At 41.7% G+C, this 15194-nt stretch overlaps 1 long non-coding RNA gene and 1 pseudogene across 1 annotated transcript in view; one reads left to right on the top strand and one right to left on the bottom strand.

Annotated features, from left to right (window-relative positions):
- The first annotated feature begins 806 nt into the window (after positions 1-806).
- Positions 807-15194, top strand: part of LOC142861867 (uncharacterized) — a 68479-nt gene continuing 54091 nt past the window's right edge. Inside the window, exons 1-2 of the long non-coding RNA XR_012912972.1 lie at positions 807-990; positions 11301-11395. This is a non-coding gene — a long non-coding RNA (uncharacterized LOC142861867). The remainder of the gene's footprint in view (positions 991-11300; positions 11396-15194) is intronic.
- On the bottom strand, positions 12336-13010 carry LOC142861885 (large ribosomal subunit protein uL13 pseudogene; annotated as a pseudogene).

The following is a 15194-nucleotide window of genomic DNA, read 5'->3' as shown; positions in this document are numbered from 1 at the left end:
CCCCCGGGGTCCTTGCAGAACCTGTGGGCAATAGAGGACTCAACCTCCCATACTCAGCTGTGAGTTTTGGGGGCCATGGCGCTGGAGGGTGGCTGCTGGACTCGTCCACAGGCCTTACTTCGTCCTGCCCTCTGGACTGTGGGCTGCCAGGAATCCCACAAGGAGTCCTGCTTGCAAATACACTGGGCACTGTCACCAAGTCCCTGACCCATGACTACAAAATGGACTGGAGTTTGTGGTCCCTTTAACAACACAGGAGAGAAGGGAATATCCTAGAACAGGCAAAAGAAGGGGAGTGATATTTGGCTATCTGCTGCAGTCACTGACCACACTTCAGTCTTTTTATTCTCCAGGCCTGGTATCATTGTAGCAGCTTGGTTTCTAGATGGGGGAGAAACTGAGGCAGTGGTAGATGGAGATTGGGCTCAGATGACGAGGGATCTGTTGGGAAAAGGGAGGAGGCAAGTGCCTGGAAGACTTCAAGGGAGGAGAAGCAAAACAGGTTTCTTGGAAATGAAATTGCCTCCCCAAAAGAACAGCCTGATGTGATAAGAGCAAAATAATCAGAAACAGACAGCTCACATTTTCCCTGGAAGTGGGGAGCCAAACGGCAACTGGAGTTCGGCTGTTCCCAGATCACTGCATTAGCCCGAGTCCTTCCCCAGGCCCTGGGTGGGGAGCGGGGGAAGGGATCTTTCTGCAAGGGCTCCCCACTGTCTCTATGGCAAAGAGCTCAAAGCCTTGGAAACAGCAAGCCCTCCTTCCTCCACCTCCCAACCAGTATTGCTCTCACCAGCATTACAAAAACAGGGTGAATAATCCTCCCTCAGTCCACTGGGTCTTTCTTCCCAACCTCCCCACCAACCCTGCCACTGTCTGTACCCCTAACAGCAGCTTCACTAAATCATCCAGCTCAGAAAGAACTGTCCACGAGCTTGCCACTCATTCTCTTGCCGTGCAGAGGGCTTGTCTAATTTAAAGAGGCAGAAGGTAAGTGGAATCTCTAGTTTCATCCAGCTCGCCATGAGAGGGCTTCATGGGACAGCCCTTGTTCAAAGGACTCGGTAGTGGGATTTGATATTGGATCAAACGGATTACCCCTCCCACTCCCTCCTAACCCTGTGTTTTGGCCGACCGCCTGCTAAACAGCATCCCCGGAGCTTTCTGCAGCTTGTACCAAAACACAGTCTGACTTCTTGCGCCACCAAATGAGTGCAGTTTCTGAAACTTGGCAGGAACAGTCTGCTGCTTAGCCAGCTGGAAAGGAGCAGGGGCAGGTCTCTAAGAAGGAAGTGAGACCTTGACTTCAAGCTGGGAGATCCATGGACCTTGAAGAATAAACAGGCCCCGTGTCCACCCAGAGTCCTCATTAGCTCCTGAGAGCAACAGCAGGGGCGATTCCAAAGCAGAGATAGCTTTGCAAAGGCAAAGGTAAACATCTGACGCTTCAGCTAAAGTCTGGTTGGGGGAATCAAAAGAGTAAGAAGCGGGCAGTTGCGTAACTTTCCCACGTTAGCGGGAGACTGAGTCTGGGCACTGGTCCTCTAGGTTTCCTGGTCCTACATCCAACTTGGTGGAACACGATCTCTCCTTTTCTTTTAATTGTCATGGGGCCCGCCCGGCACATTGAGTTCAGATTCGGTGTGAGCGTCCTAAGATGAGCTCAGTGCTGTGGTCTCTGTTGAAAGGATTGAAGACTTGACTCATGGTCTACCAGGAGCAGAAGGACAGACACATGGACGGATTTACAAATGGCTTAGCTAAAACTTACAAAGATGTTCAGATGTCTGCTCATTAATAGTAAAAGCATGGGGTTCAAAGAAATCTATGTATCTGACACTTAGGAGAAATTTTGTGCAAGATTCTTATCCACTAGAATTGGTCTGTTAGATCAGGGGGTTTGATTTGTTTTATTTCCTGCAGCATCCAGAATACCGAGAATTCTGTTGGGCTATTCTGAGCATATTGGGTACTTCAGTGAAATTAATTTCGATGGATGCATCTATTTCAGCACCAAGTATTTTTTTATTTATATTAAATATCTGTTAGAAATAGTTCCTAAATTTCTTATAATTTTTATTGATACTCTAAAGATAAGAGACTAAACTTAAGTTACATTTTGCCTGGTGAACTCAAAGTCTGATTCTAATCTAATTACACTGTCATATGACAAGGGTAGCTGTCATCAGATATTATTGAGATATGGGCCATTTTGCTCCCGTCTGCCCGTTGGCTAAATGGCTTCAGACTGTTCAAGTTATTCTGTTGTATTTGTGTTGTCTTCCTGAATCCTCCTTAAGGGGAAGATTGTGGTTTTACCCTCTTGTTATTGTTTGGGCATCTACCTATGATCTCCTGAGTTCTAATTTGCTGCTTTGAATCTGCGACCTGGCATGGCCCAGCATAGTGGGATAAATGCCCAGGCCTTGGAGATCTGGGTTTGATTTCACCTACTAATTTTACATACGTGCAACTGGACAAGCCAATTAGAGCCTCGGAAACTCAGGTCCTCATCTTTAAAATAGGAATAAAAATGCCTCACTGGTTATTGTGAGAATGAGACAAAACAACTCACGTGTAAGTCAGATGCTAAAGAGTTCACAAGCCTATGAAAACAAAATATAATTTGAATGACCATATTTTCCTCATACTCTACCCCAGAACTCAGCATGCGTTCGCTAATTCTCTTTAGTTATGTCTTGGAATTCCCAAAGGATGTCCAAGGTGTGCTGTGTTTTCCTCTGTTCTCTCCCCTGCTTGCCGTGCATGCTGCTATCTGAATGCGGCACACACGGTGTATGAATGTAGGTGAGCTCCAGCATGTACACCACGGGGCAGCCACTAGACGATCCTGGAGCACTGCTTGGTGCTGCATCTACCTGTGGTCAGAGTCTCAGGAAGTCTTCCCGGAATAATTCAGTCACTTCTGTGCATCGTTCATTCCTTGCCTCTAGGAATCTATTCTCACCATCCTTTATGAAAGAACAGCTCGATCAGTTTCTAGCCTTTCCTCCCCCCAATCCTATAACCTACTCCCAGCCAGGGGGGCTGTGTGGGAACAGATGCCATTCTGTCTCCTCCGTACACATCTGCTCTCTCCTGGCCCCTCCTGCCTGGAGTCAAAATTCTTTTTCTTATCCGAGTTACAAAACCCAAACTACGACAACACCTGGAGTGGAAGGGAAGTGCTGCGAATGAGACTAGAATGGTCAGTTCCGGTACAAAGATACTGTAACTGAAATGAAGAATTCCAAAGAGGGACAAATGATGACAGTGGAAACTGCACATAAGGTAACCAATTAGATTAGCCAGGGGACCATTGCTATGGCTTGAATGTTTGTGTTTCCCCAAAATTTATATATTGAAATCTTTCCCCCCAAGGTGATGGTATTAGAAGCTCGGGCCTTTGGGAGGTGATTAGGCCATGGGGATAGAGCCCTCACAAATGGGATTCGTGCCCTTATAAATGAGGCTGCAGTGAGACCCCTTCCCCCTGCCCCCATGTGAGTGAGGTTAGAATGAGAAGGCAGCTATCTATGCAGAAGAAGGTCCTCACCAAATATCGTGTCTACTGGTGCCTTGATCTTGGACTTCCCAGCCTCCAGAATGATGGGAAATAAATTCTTTTGTTTATAAACCATGCGGCCTATGACATTCTGTTATAACAGTCTGAACAGAGCAAGACAACCATTGCTCTAAGTTTCACTCAAAACAATATCCAACATGCATGGCCAGATTCCAGTGTTTTGCCAGGTATATCACTGCAAAGGAATATTATAGAGCAATTAATTTTGCACTCAATGCAAAATTAATGTAAATGTAATGTACGTAAATCCATTCATTGAGCTAATATTAATTGAGCTCTTCCTTGGACTAGGCATTCTTCCCTACTGGAGTAAGCCCTCATTGTTCTTTCCCTAATGGAGGTTTCAGTCTGGTGGAAGTGAGAGGTGTTAGTCAAATAGATAAATGTATAAATGCAAATCATGATACAATGATGATGATGATGATGATGGTAGCTAACATGTACTGAACACATAACTGCATGCTAGGGATTGTGCTAGGCATTTTTCTTGTATTATTTAATATTCTTAAAATGCATTGAAGTAGGGACTATCATTATTCCTATTTTACAGATGACAAAACTGAGGTTTTCAAGGAGATTATATAATTTGCCTATGTTCGCACAGCTACTAAGTGGAAAATCTGGGATGCCAAATAGACAGTCTGACTAACAGCCTTCATTTTCAACCGTATGCAATACTGTGATTATTTCTATGCAAGAATTGATAGTAATTTCTTGGAGTTATAGTTTGGGAACTACAATTTCGTAAAACAGTGGGCCCTAACACAGTATGGAATGTGGAGGGGGTCAAAGAGCGTTTCTCTGCGGAAATGACGTTTCAGCTGAGAAATGAAGGAGAAAAACGAGTTAATGAGCCAATGGGTTGGGCCTTGAAAGAGCTTTCTATGCAGAAGCAACCGTGTGCAGCATGGGTCAAAGTTGGAAAGTAGCATTTAGCACTTGAAAAAGTGAAAGTTCATATTATGGGCTGTTGTACATTTCACGGTTGTGAGGCTGGAAGTGATGATGCCTGTGTGTGTCTCGGGGAGAGAAATGAACTGATGTGGGTCAGTGGATTTCTGCTCTGGCTGTACTGGGGGACCCATCACTATAGCAGTGGCATTATTTTTTCTATTAAGCTTCTCTCAGTTTGAGCTCAAGATCACTAGCATATCATCTTTTCCTCATCCCCCCCCTGCTTGGAAATCTGTCTGTATTCTTATTACTCTTTGGATGAAGATGAAAATTCTTGAAATCTCTCCAAGCCCCGAATGGGTTGGCAGCTTCTTGCCCTCTGGCTGCCCTTTCACCCTGTTCCCTCCTGCTGTCTGTGCTCCCTACTTCCCACCACATTGACGTTTATTTTTCAGTCCTTCATGCTCCTTCCGTCTCCTTCTGCCTAAACAATTGCCTTTTCCCTCTCTGTTTGATTGTGTATTCACAATTATTTTCTAGCGCCTGCTATGTGTTGGGCACAGTTCTAAGCACTGGAGTCACAACTGAAATGCAAGACATGTGTGTAGGTGCTGGTGTTGGGGAGAGCAGACCAAAGAAAAGAGGAAGTAAACAGGAAGAAATAGCAGCTTAAGTGGTAACTGCCACGCAGAGAATTAAAGTCAAGGGATGTAATGGAGAGAAACTGGGTGCAGGTGAGACAGGGTGGTTAGGGAAGACTTTCCAAAGGCATGATATTTATGCTGAGACCTGGAGCATGAAAGGAGCCAGAGAGGCAGAAGTAACAGGGAGGAGTATTCCAGGCAGAGGGAGCTACAAGCTCAAAGGCTATACATGGAGAATAAACATGGGCTGTTGGAAGAACTGAAAGCAGGATTGGGCAACTTGAATAGAGTTAGGGTTGGGGCTTTGGGTGGGAGTGGAAATAGTAGCAGATGAAGTCAGAAATTGCTCATGGCTGGTCTCCTAGGGCTGTGCGAGTTGAGTGGGAGGAGTTTGGATTTTATCCTGATTGCTGTTAGAGGGATTTTATTTTATTTATTTATTTTTTTGAGACAGAGTATCACTTTGTTGCCCAGGCTAGAGTGAGTGCCATGGTGTCAGCCTCGCTCACAGCAACCTCAACCTCCTGGGCTCAAGCAATCCTGCTGCTTCAGCCTCCCGAGTAGCTGGGACTACAGGCATGTGCCACCATGCCCAGCTGATTTTTTCTATATATATTAGTTGGCCAATTAATTTCTTTGTATTTATAGTAGAGAAGGGGTCTCGCTCTTGTTCAGGCTGGTTTCCAACTCCTGACCTTGAGAGCGATCCTCCCGCCTCTGCCTCCCAGAGTGCTAGGATTACAGGCGTGAGCCACCGCGCCTGGCTGGGATTTTAGAAGAAGATGGACATGATGTGAAATGAAGTGACCCTTTTGGATGGATCACTATGGCCCTTGAGTGGGGAATGAACTGTAGGGGAGCAAGAATGAAAGAGTTCGTGATAGAGAGAGAATAGTGATGTCTTGGCGCTGGGTAGTGGTGGGAAAAGGGTGAAAAGTGTTGGATTTGGCATGCTGTGAGGGCAGAACGCGCAGTGTTAACTGGATCAGCTGCTTTAGGGAGAAGGGAATGAGGGAAAGAGGAGAATCAGGGATGATTCCTAAACTTCTGGTTTGGTCAGTTGGGTGGATGCAGATACTGCTTACTAAAATGGAAAGGCTGAGGATGTCGGATGGGGGGAGGACTGAGAAGTCTGCTTTGGACATGTCAGTGTGAGTTTCCTGTATGCCCTCCAGGCGGACTGTCAGGTCTGAGCTTTTGAGGGGAGGAAGGGCTGGGTATGTACATTTGGCAGAAAAAGGCACATGTGTGGTGCTCAAAGCTGTGGGGAGATGTGCGAAGAGGGAGGGGAAGGGCATCCATCTGTCTGCTGCTCATCATTCCTGTTTCCCCCACGCCTCCTTCCTCACTGGCGCCTGCCCCACACCCCGACTGGGTAAATCCCTGTCGTAAGCTCTCAAAACCCTCACAGACATCTCCTTCATAGCTCTGGACACAACTGAAATTTGCGTTTATTTGTGCCATTGATAATGCAATGATTGTGTGACTGGGGAATAGATCCCTGAGGGTAGAGACTGTCTGTTTTTGTTCATCACCATAAGAAAGATCACTCAAAACTTGGAAATAAGGCAAAAAGGGTGACTGTGTTCTTGTCACGTTCTAGAGCATTGGGTAATAAGCCTGTTCATGGGTCAACTGGGACATACTATTTACCTTGATTAGGGCCCAGAGTCTGTCAAATGAGGTCTGAACTTGTAGAAAACTGATAATATGTAAATGATTTTTGTCCAGTAGAGAGAATTGACTGGTTTTGTATCCAATTTAGCAATCTCATTCCACCATTCTTTTTGTTAAACTCTCTCCTTCTACTTCTCTATACGCACACACTTATATATATTTGAATATATTTTTATATATTCAAATAATAAATGTATAGACATAGCATATATATTTTTATTAATATCTTGTATCTTTCTTTGAATCAGTGTTGTTATCTTGATTGATCCCTCACTAATGACTCAAATAGAACTTTGACATGTGCTTACTATGTATTTTCATAATAATTATTTTTCAGCATTTTGAAAATTGTACACTGATGACCATTCACACGATCTCTTAGCACTTCACACAGTCCCTGACATGGAGTTTGTGCTCAATAGTTATTTGCTAAATTAAAAAATAAATTGGCCTAAGACCCAGTGAACACAACTAAGGTTTCTGAGACTACCTACCATCTCTACTAGGTATTTGAGAAAATATGTGGCAACTAGGCTCTGAGTGAGGACCCACAGAGGTCACTAGAAAAGCACATCTGCCATGTCTAGCACATCCCAAGAGCGATCATCTTTGACAAAGCAACAATCTTCATGGGGGCTGCTCAGCTTGGTACTAGGTTCTTCAATGCATCTTTTTGTTAAGGTACCTATTGCAAACAAGTGACCCAGGTGTGTATTTAATCTGGGACTCCATCTTAAAAACCACAAAATTATTAGTTAAGAATGACTTAACCCTTGATATAGAAGAAACAACATTCACTTTACTAAGCTGTTAACCTAAGGATAAATCTATAAGTATAATATTAAAAATATTTAGTGTTCTAGCCTTAATTTCCAGTCCTTCCTTATTAAGGAATTGGTGAGACTCTTATCTAGTTGTAGTCCAGAGAAAATCCTCTGCCTTGGTCTAGTCTTCCATATTCTCTCTCTTCTCTCCCCTTCCCTTCTCCCTTTTCTCTCTCACTTTGTTCAATTTTTGAACAGTCCATCAATCCTGTCGTTTGTCTTAATTATTGATCCATATGTTACTATTATTTCATTCTATTTCATTCTTTATACAAAATACAAAATTCTTTATCTGTGTGCAATTGCTAAAAGTACAGAGTTTAAGTGTATCAATAACATTTCTATAGCTTGAGCTACTAAACTGATGCTAAAATTCTGAAATTCTAGAGGAAGAGTTCACCTTCAAAGTACTCAGCAAAATGCTAGCGGTAGCTGTTTCTTGTCCCCTGCTTTTTTAACAACCGGAAGAGCTGCCTCCCATTTTATTTTTGTGTTCATTACCTCTACCTATGGTCCATAAATCACTTCAGAAACAACACATCTCTTTTTGTGTTGCCACTCTCCTAAACCTGGTCCCCATCTTGTCTTCTCTGTTCTGCACTATAGAAGGCAGAAGTTGTTGGTTACTTCCATGGCTGTTGGGATTGGGAGAGAGTGACATGCAGAATGAGTCCAGCTTGAAAATGTATCTCTCATTGCTTAGAGATGTGGACTCTTAAAGAAAATTCATTTTGCATTCTCGCTAGTGACAGCCGTTAGGGACTTGCTGCTTAATCATCTATGCCCACGTGAAATGCCTTTAATCATAACTGATGAATTCATAATTGATTGTGTTGGGAGCCTTTTGCATTTACCTTAGTATCCTTGGCTCTTTTGCAGGCTCTTTGATCTCTGTGCAGCCGAAATAGTACATGATATGTTTCTGAATGAAATAACATGAGGGCATGGATAAGAGGATGGTTGCCTAGAGAAGATGAGTTTACAAATTAGTTTTTTTTGTTTTTTTTTTTGGGACAGAGTCTCGCTTTGTTGCCCAGGCTAGAGTGAGTGCCGTGGCATCAGCCTAGCTCACAGCAACCTCACACTCCTGAGCTCAAGCAATCCTGCTGCCTCAGCCTCCCAAGTAGCTGGGACTACAGGCATGCACCACCATGCCCGGCTAGTTTTTTTCTATATATATTAGTTGGCCAATTAATTTCTTTCTATTTATAGTAGAGACGGGGTCTCGCTCTTGCTCAGGCTGGTTTCGATCTCCTGACCTCAAGCAATCCGCCCGCCTCGGCCTCCCAGAGTGCTAGGATTACAGGCGTGAGCCACCGTGCCTGGCCTACAAATTAGGTTTTAAATGAAGATGGTATAAGGAAGAATGCTGATGAAGAAGGAGGAAGAGGTACTTAAAAAATTATAGCCTAGGCAAAGTCACAGGATGGTATATCTTCATTCTTCATTTATTCAACAAATAGGTATTGACCATTTCCTACATGCTTGACATCTGTTCAAAGTAATGGGAATGGGAACAAAAATCAATAAGGCACCATTCTAGGCAAATTTGTAGAGACAGAAAGCAGATTAGAGGTTACCAGGGGTGGAGGGGAGAGGGGAATAGGGAGTTATTGCTTAATGATTACAGAGTTTTTGTTTGGGGTGATGAAAATGTTTTGGAAATAGATAGTGACGGTGGTTGCATAACATCGTGAATGTAACTAATGTCATTGAATTGTTATTCAATGGACAAAATGACAAATTGTATTTATATATATAGCCACAATTTTAAGAAATTAATAATGTAATATACCCCAAACCATTGAATTGCAAAAATAAGTGGATTGTGGGGTATGTGAATTATATCTCAATAAAGTTATTGAAAAATTAAGGCACTTTTCTTACTGTATAAGAGTTCGTTGTCTAATGGAGAAAATAACTCTATAAACAAAACACTGGTATTAGTTGGGTATAGTGGCTCATGCCTGTAATCCCAGCACTTTGGGAGGCCAAGACAGGAGGATCACTTGAGACCAGGGGTTCAAGATCAGCCTGGACAACATAGGGAGACCCTATCTCTACAAAACATAATTTTAAAAAATTAGCTAGGTGTTGTAGTGTGCTGAGGCAAGAGGATTGCCTGAACCCAGGAGTTTGAGGCTGCAGTGAGCTATGATCACATCACACGACTCTAGCCTGGGTGACAGAGCAAGACCTTGTCTCAAAAAATAAAAACAAAAAACAAAAAGACAACTTCCCCCAAACCCTTTCAATTACAGGTATTAACAAAAGGACAAAAGTATCAAAACTTGATGGTTAAGAAAATATTTAGGGGGTTGCATTGTTTCAGTTGAATCCCTTCTGTGTGTCACTAGACCCATAACCTTGAACAACTTATCATCTGTGAACCCCACCTTCCTTAGCAGTGAGTCTAATAGTAGTACATACTTCATGGAGCTACTGTTATAATTCAATGATGTAATCTGTGTATATTTGTGAAACATAGTAAGAATGTAGTATATTTTAGATAAAGTTATGGTAAGTGAAGTTTTAGTAAATATGCACTTAAAAGCTAAAAGCACTACATAGATAGAAACACAGATTTTATACATATTTACTGTGCATTTGGAGGTGGGAGCTGCAAGGTAATATTAGTTCAAATAGGACATAGTACCAATAATGATGTCATCAATTAATAATGATGTAGTCGCTATTTCTCAAAATTAAGGAACGAGTAGTCTCCTGGAAAAGAGGAAGAGAATAGTCTCGCCAGTGTTAATTAAAGTATTTTTATTATAAGGTAACTTAAACAACTACAAACATAAACTAAATATAAGCTCCGTATGCTTGTAACATGCAACAATATAGTGCATACCAATATGTGAAATAAATGTCAAACTATAAATCATCTAATAAAGTTCAAATCAGAGGCATTAATTCGATGTGGTGGATAATATTGTTTTGCTGATATCAAATTACTAATATTGAAGTTAAGAGTGGAGAAATGAATTTTGCGTTTTATATTTTAATTGTTGACTCGGTTCTTTTGTATTTGAGCATGATGGGCTATAACATTAATCATCTTCACACAGTTCACTGCTTTTGTGTTTCAAGAATATAACATTTAAAAATAACAATTATAGGCATGGGAGTCCAAAAGAATGAATGATATTTCTTCACGTATATCTACTACTCTTAGTCCTACTGAGTTGAGGTGGCTGCCACGGCATCCACTCACTACAACGTGGCTAGAGCACTGATAGACACAGCATAGCAGAAGGAGTTCTGCATTCAGGATATCTATGTCACCTTCTTCTATGTAATGTCTCAATTATTTCATCACTTTTCTGTGTTTGCACAACTGTAAATCTTCATTTAAAAAGTGCTCTATGGGGTTATTTGGCCTTCATTTAGTATTACTGCAATTATGATCACAAATGCAAGTGGCCCTGAAATTGTATGGGAGAACTCAGTCATCATGTGAACACATCTAGAACACGCAGAATATACTTGGATTACTTTTAAATGATGTGCTATCATTGAAATGAAGACGTGATTTAAAAATTCGCATGGAAATTTCAGACCTCAGGGTACACTTTCGCTGACACTCATGTGTCTGTTGTTGCCAGTTTGTTACAGTGCTGTATGTTATTGATGTTCCTATGCTCTTACTATTTTTCTTCTCTTCCTAAGCTTCCTGGCTGACATCTGTGCATAGCCTTCCGCATCATCATGTTACAATCCAAATCAAATGTCTAATTATATCTACATCTATACCTATGTTTGAGGTAAGAAAACAATACCACTGGGTGCCTTTTCAAAACTGTACTTTGCCCTAGCATACATATCATTCTTCACTAAGGAGAAATTCTGATGAGATGAATACAACTGAGCAACTGTAATTCATAATGAATACTTTCTCCAAAGTTAATGCTTACATTTCTGAAAGACAGATTCCCAAATCTGAGATTATAGTCCCTATCAGAATATGTGGGTGACAAACTCAAGTTAGAATGCTGATCCTTTCTTAGCCTCATCTTTATTTTCTGTAAATATGAGAGGACTGCACAAAGTAATCACTGACATAGGTCAAATATTCTCTGATAGTTGGGTGTCTTACCTGATTTAATTAATCTCTTCCATGGACTACAGAAATACCTCCACAGGACAATAAGATCCATGAGAGTTGGGCCTGCATCTATTTTCTTTCTTTTTTTTCCTTTGAAAGTAGTTTATTTGTTTCTGATCACAAAATACAGGGAAGGAGCAAGGGCAATGCCTGCAACTCCTTGGTTGCACATCTTCCCAGTCTGTGCATCTGTAAATACCCTTTGTACAACAACAGACTCACACTGTCCCCATAAGTGTCTTCTCACATTCTAATAGCTGCAGAGTATAGTATATGAGTAGGTGGGAAGTTAAAACAGATGCTTCATTCACAAGGCAGGGCTTCCTTCCAATCAGCGTTCCAGCTCACTTTCCTAATACTGAAACTTAAGTAACTGGTTGTTCTTACCATCAATTTTCTAAAACTCTCTCATGAACAAGTAGGTCATAGACAAATTATTTCTGCACAACTCTTAGAGTTGTTGAAAGTAACCTCATAGGAAGGCAGTGACCAAGGCCCTTTCCTTGTCCCCAACTTTCTAAGTCTCAGGCTGCCTGTGGCACCTGGATGTCTGCCCCTGAGTCCCCCACATCCTGGGACTGCAATGGAGAAAAGGCAGGTCAGGCCAGGCATGAGGAATAAACTGGGCCCACACCAGGAGGTCTTGAGGACCTTCGTGTCGTGTCAGTTTTCTTTTCTACATTCCTTTTGGCCTGTTTCTATAGCCTCATGAAATGTTTTTCCCTAAGGTAATGGATCCTGGCCTTCTCTTTCCTCTTCTCCTCCAGGGTGGCTGTCACTGGCTGGAATTTGCAGCCAACCTCCTGAACCAGGTGTCCCAGGTAGGCAAACTTTCTCGTAGGCTTTCAGAAGTACAACCTTGAGGGCAGCAGGAACCATGACCTGCTTTTTCTTGTCATAGGGCAGTGGGGTCCCATCAAACACCTTGAGTTATTCAGGGGCAGCCTGGCCTCATCCGGTCTGGCAGGACAGTGTGTCCTGCACAGACAGCCAGCAGATGTGGTTGGGGCCTAGCCATGGCAGGGGGCCTCAGGAGGAGTTGGTGTTCATCTGTTTGTGGAGGAAGGCGAGGCACTTCAACTTTTTTGTGTAGAAATTTCCAGAAATGTTGATATCCTCACAGAACATCAACACCACCTTCCTGCTCAGTAGTACCTGCTTGGCCACGGCCCAGGAGATGGCCTCTTCCACCAAGCACCAGGACCTGCCCCTCGGCCATCTTCTGCAGCCACCTGGGGACAAAAAGATATTTCCTCCCTCCCTCTGTCTCTTAATTACTTCCATTGTCTCATAATTTTTTATTTTACTTTTAAATATTTTAGTTTGTGTAACTTTTTCTAGAAGTCAGCAAAAAAATTTTATCTTCTCTAAAAAATAAAAATTGCTCTTGATTATGTTTGTTTTATGCTAATTATGAATATTCTTTTCCTCAAAATGTCCTATTAATTGACTGAATTTATGCCTTATGATATTTGTATGCATTTAACCAAATGAATCCTTGAAATTATTAAAAGTTGTACAGTTAGTATTTCCCTCTTCTTCCTCATATTCTTCTTTTTCTTTTTTTTTTTTTTTTTGAGACAGAGTCTCGGTTTGTTGCCCAGGCTAGAGTGAGTGCCGTGGCGTCAGCCTAGCTCACAGCAACCTTAATCTCCTGGGCTCAAGCGATCCTTCTGCCTCAGCCTCCCGAGTAGCTGGGACTATAGGCATGTGCCACCATGCCTGGCTAATTTTTTGTATATATAATTTTAGTTGGTCAATTAATTTCTTTCTATTTTTAGTAGAGATGGAGTCTCACTCAGGCTGGTTTCGAACTCCTGACCTCGAGCAATCCGCCCGCCTCAGCCTCCCAGAGTGCTAGGATCACAGGCGTGAGCCACCACACCTGGCCCATATTCTTATTTATTTATTTATTTATTTATTTATTTATTTATTTATTTATTTATTTATTTATCTATTGCTTCCTTCAGCTTACAGTTACATGTTTGAAAGGTCAAATTCTTCCTTCTGTTTCTATTTGGAATTTTTTTGTTTATCCTGTCATTTGTAAGTTAAAAAAGTTAGTTGCTGAATTTTTTAATTCCTTAAAAAAAAGCTTACAGGAAGTTTAGGGGAAATTGAAAAGATGTAGAGATTTCTAAGTAACTAAAAGTTTTTTTTAATTTTACTTATTATAAAAGTAATTTTTATACTTTCACTTAACTGGATACTCCAAAAATAATTTCAGTTTAATTCATGTCAATTTAAAAGTACTTACTCTATGCCAATAGAGTAGAGAAAAGAATGTGGACAGGAGAAATGAGAAATGAATATAACTAAATAACATGGTGAATTTTAGTTATTTGTCCTGTTGCCATGTAACCCCCATTTATTATGGTCTGTTTCACACACAAAGAACTTGTATGAGAAGAACGTGACTGATTTCTTCATTAGATCAACACTAGACTGGAGTTAGAGTAAAGAACCAAGATTCAGGGAAAGCGGGAATTCAGAACCATTGGCAATCACGTGCATTTAAGCCTCATGGAGATCACAGGGAAGAAAATGGATTCTCCCTCATGGCAAAGAGAAGGAGTTCATGACAATCTTTTTGTAATCTTAAAACGAAGGAGGCCCAGCTTGGTATCTGGATTGTGCGTATGTCTTGAACTCCTGAGCTCAAGCAATCCTCCCACCTTGGCCTCTCTGAGTGCTAGGATTACAGGCATGAGCCACCACACCCAGCCTGGATTGTGTGTATGTATGTGCTTCATAGACAGGTCTCTGGAAGTTTACTAAAAATGTTAACAATTGTCCTTTCTGGGTGATGCACTCTCCAATGGCCTTTATCTTCTTCTTTATACTTTACTGTATTCAAATTTTCTGCACTAAATGTGTGTTAGTTTTAATAACCAGGAATTAAGGAATCTATTTTTATTTCTAAAAATTATTCTCAAATTTTGTTCCACTCAGACAGGCTTTTGATAGATATTTGGCAACAGAGTGTTTTTCAAGACTACTCCAGGATCACAAACCCCAGGAAGTGTCTGGAATGCAGCTATTTAAGGAAGCCTATCACAAATCCACATCTTTATAGTCCAGCTGGGGTAAGGCTGAGCTTTTGAAAATGGAATTTGATAAGACTGAGAAGTACAGGTGGCCAACAGGTGGCCGTCCCACGACTCCTGTGAGGTGGCCCAAAGTGTCCTCAGTTCAGGATCTCATAGCAATCAATACGCTGGTTTAGGCTTAAAACATTCGTTAGTTTAATCCTGGCCTTCTCTTGTTTGGAAGAACCAGGTAGCTGGTGCCTCATCTAATTGCAACTTTTAAGGTCATTATCTTTTCTTGAAAATGTATTCATACTATTTCAGTTTCATTTTTAACCAATCTGATCCCTGAAAATATAGGCTTTTTCTGTTTGGTCCCTAGCTCCACATCTCAGCTTCAGGTCATGAGCATAGGTGTACAGATGTGAC

Source organism: Microcebus murinus, chromosome 18, assembly GCF_040939455.1.
Source record: "Microcebus murinus isolate Inina chromosome 18, M.murinus_Inina_mat1.0, whole genome shotgun sequence".
In the NCBI taxonomy this organism is placed as follows: domain Eukaryota; kingdom Metazoa; phylum Chordata; class Mammalia; order Primates; family Cheirogaleidae; genus Microcebus; species Microcebus murinus.
This window is presented reverse-complemented; position numbering and strand designations above follow the sequence as displayed.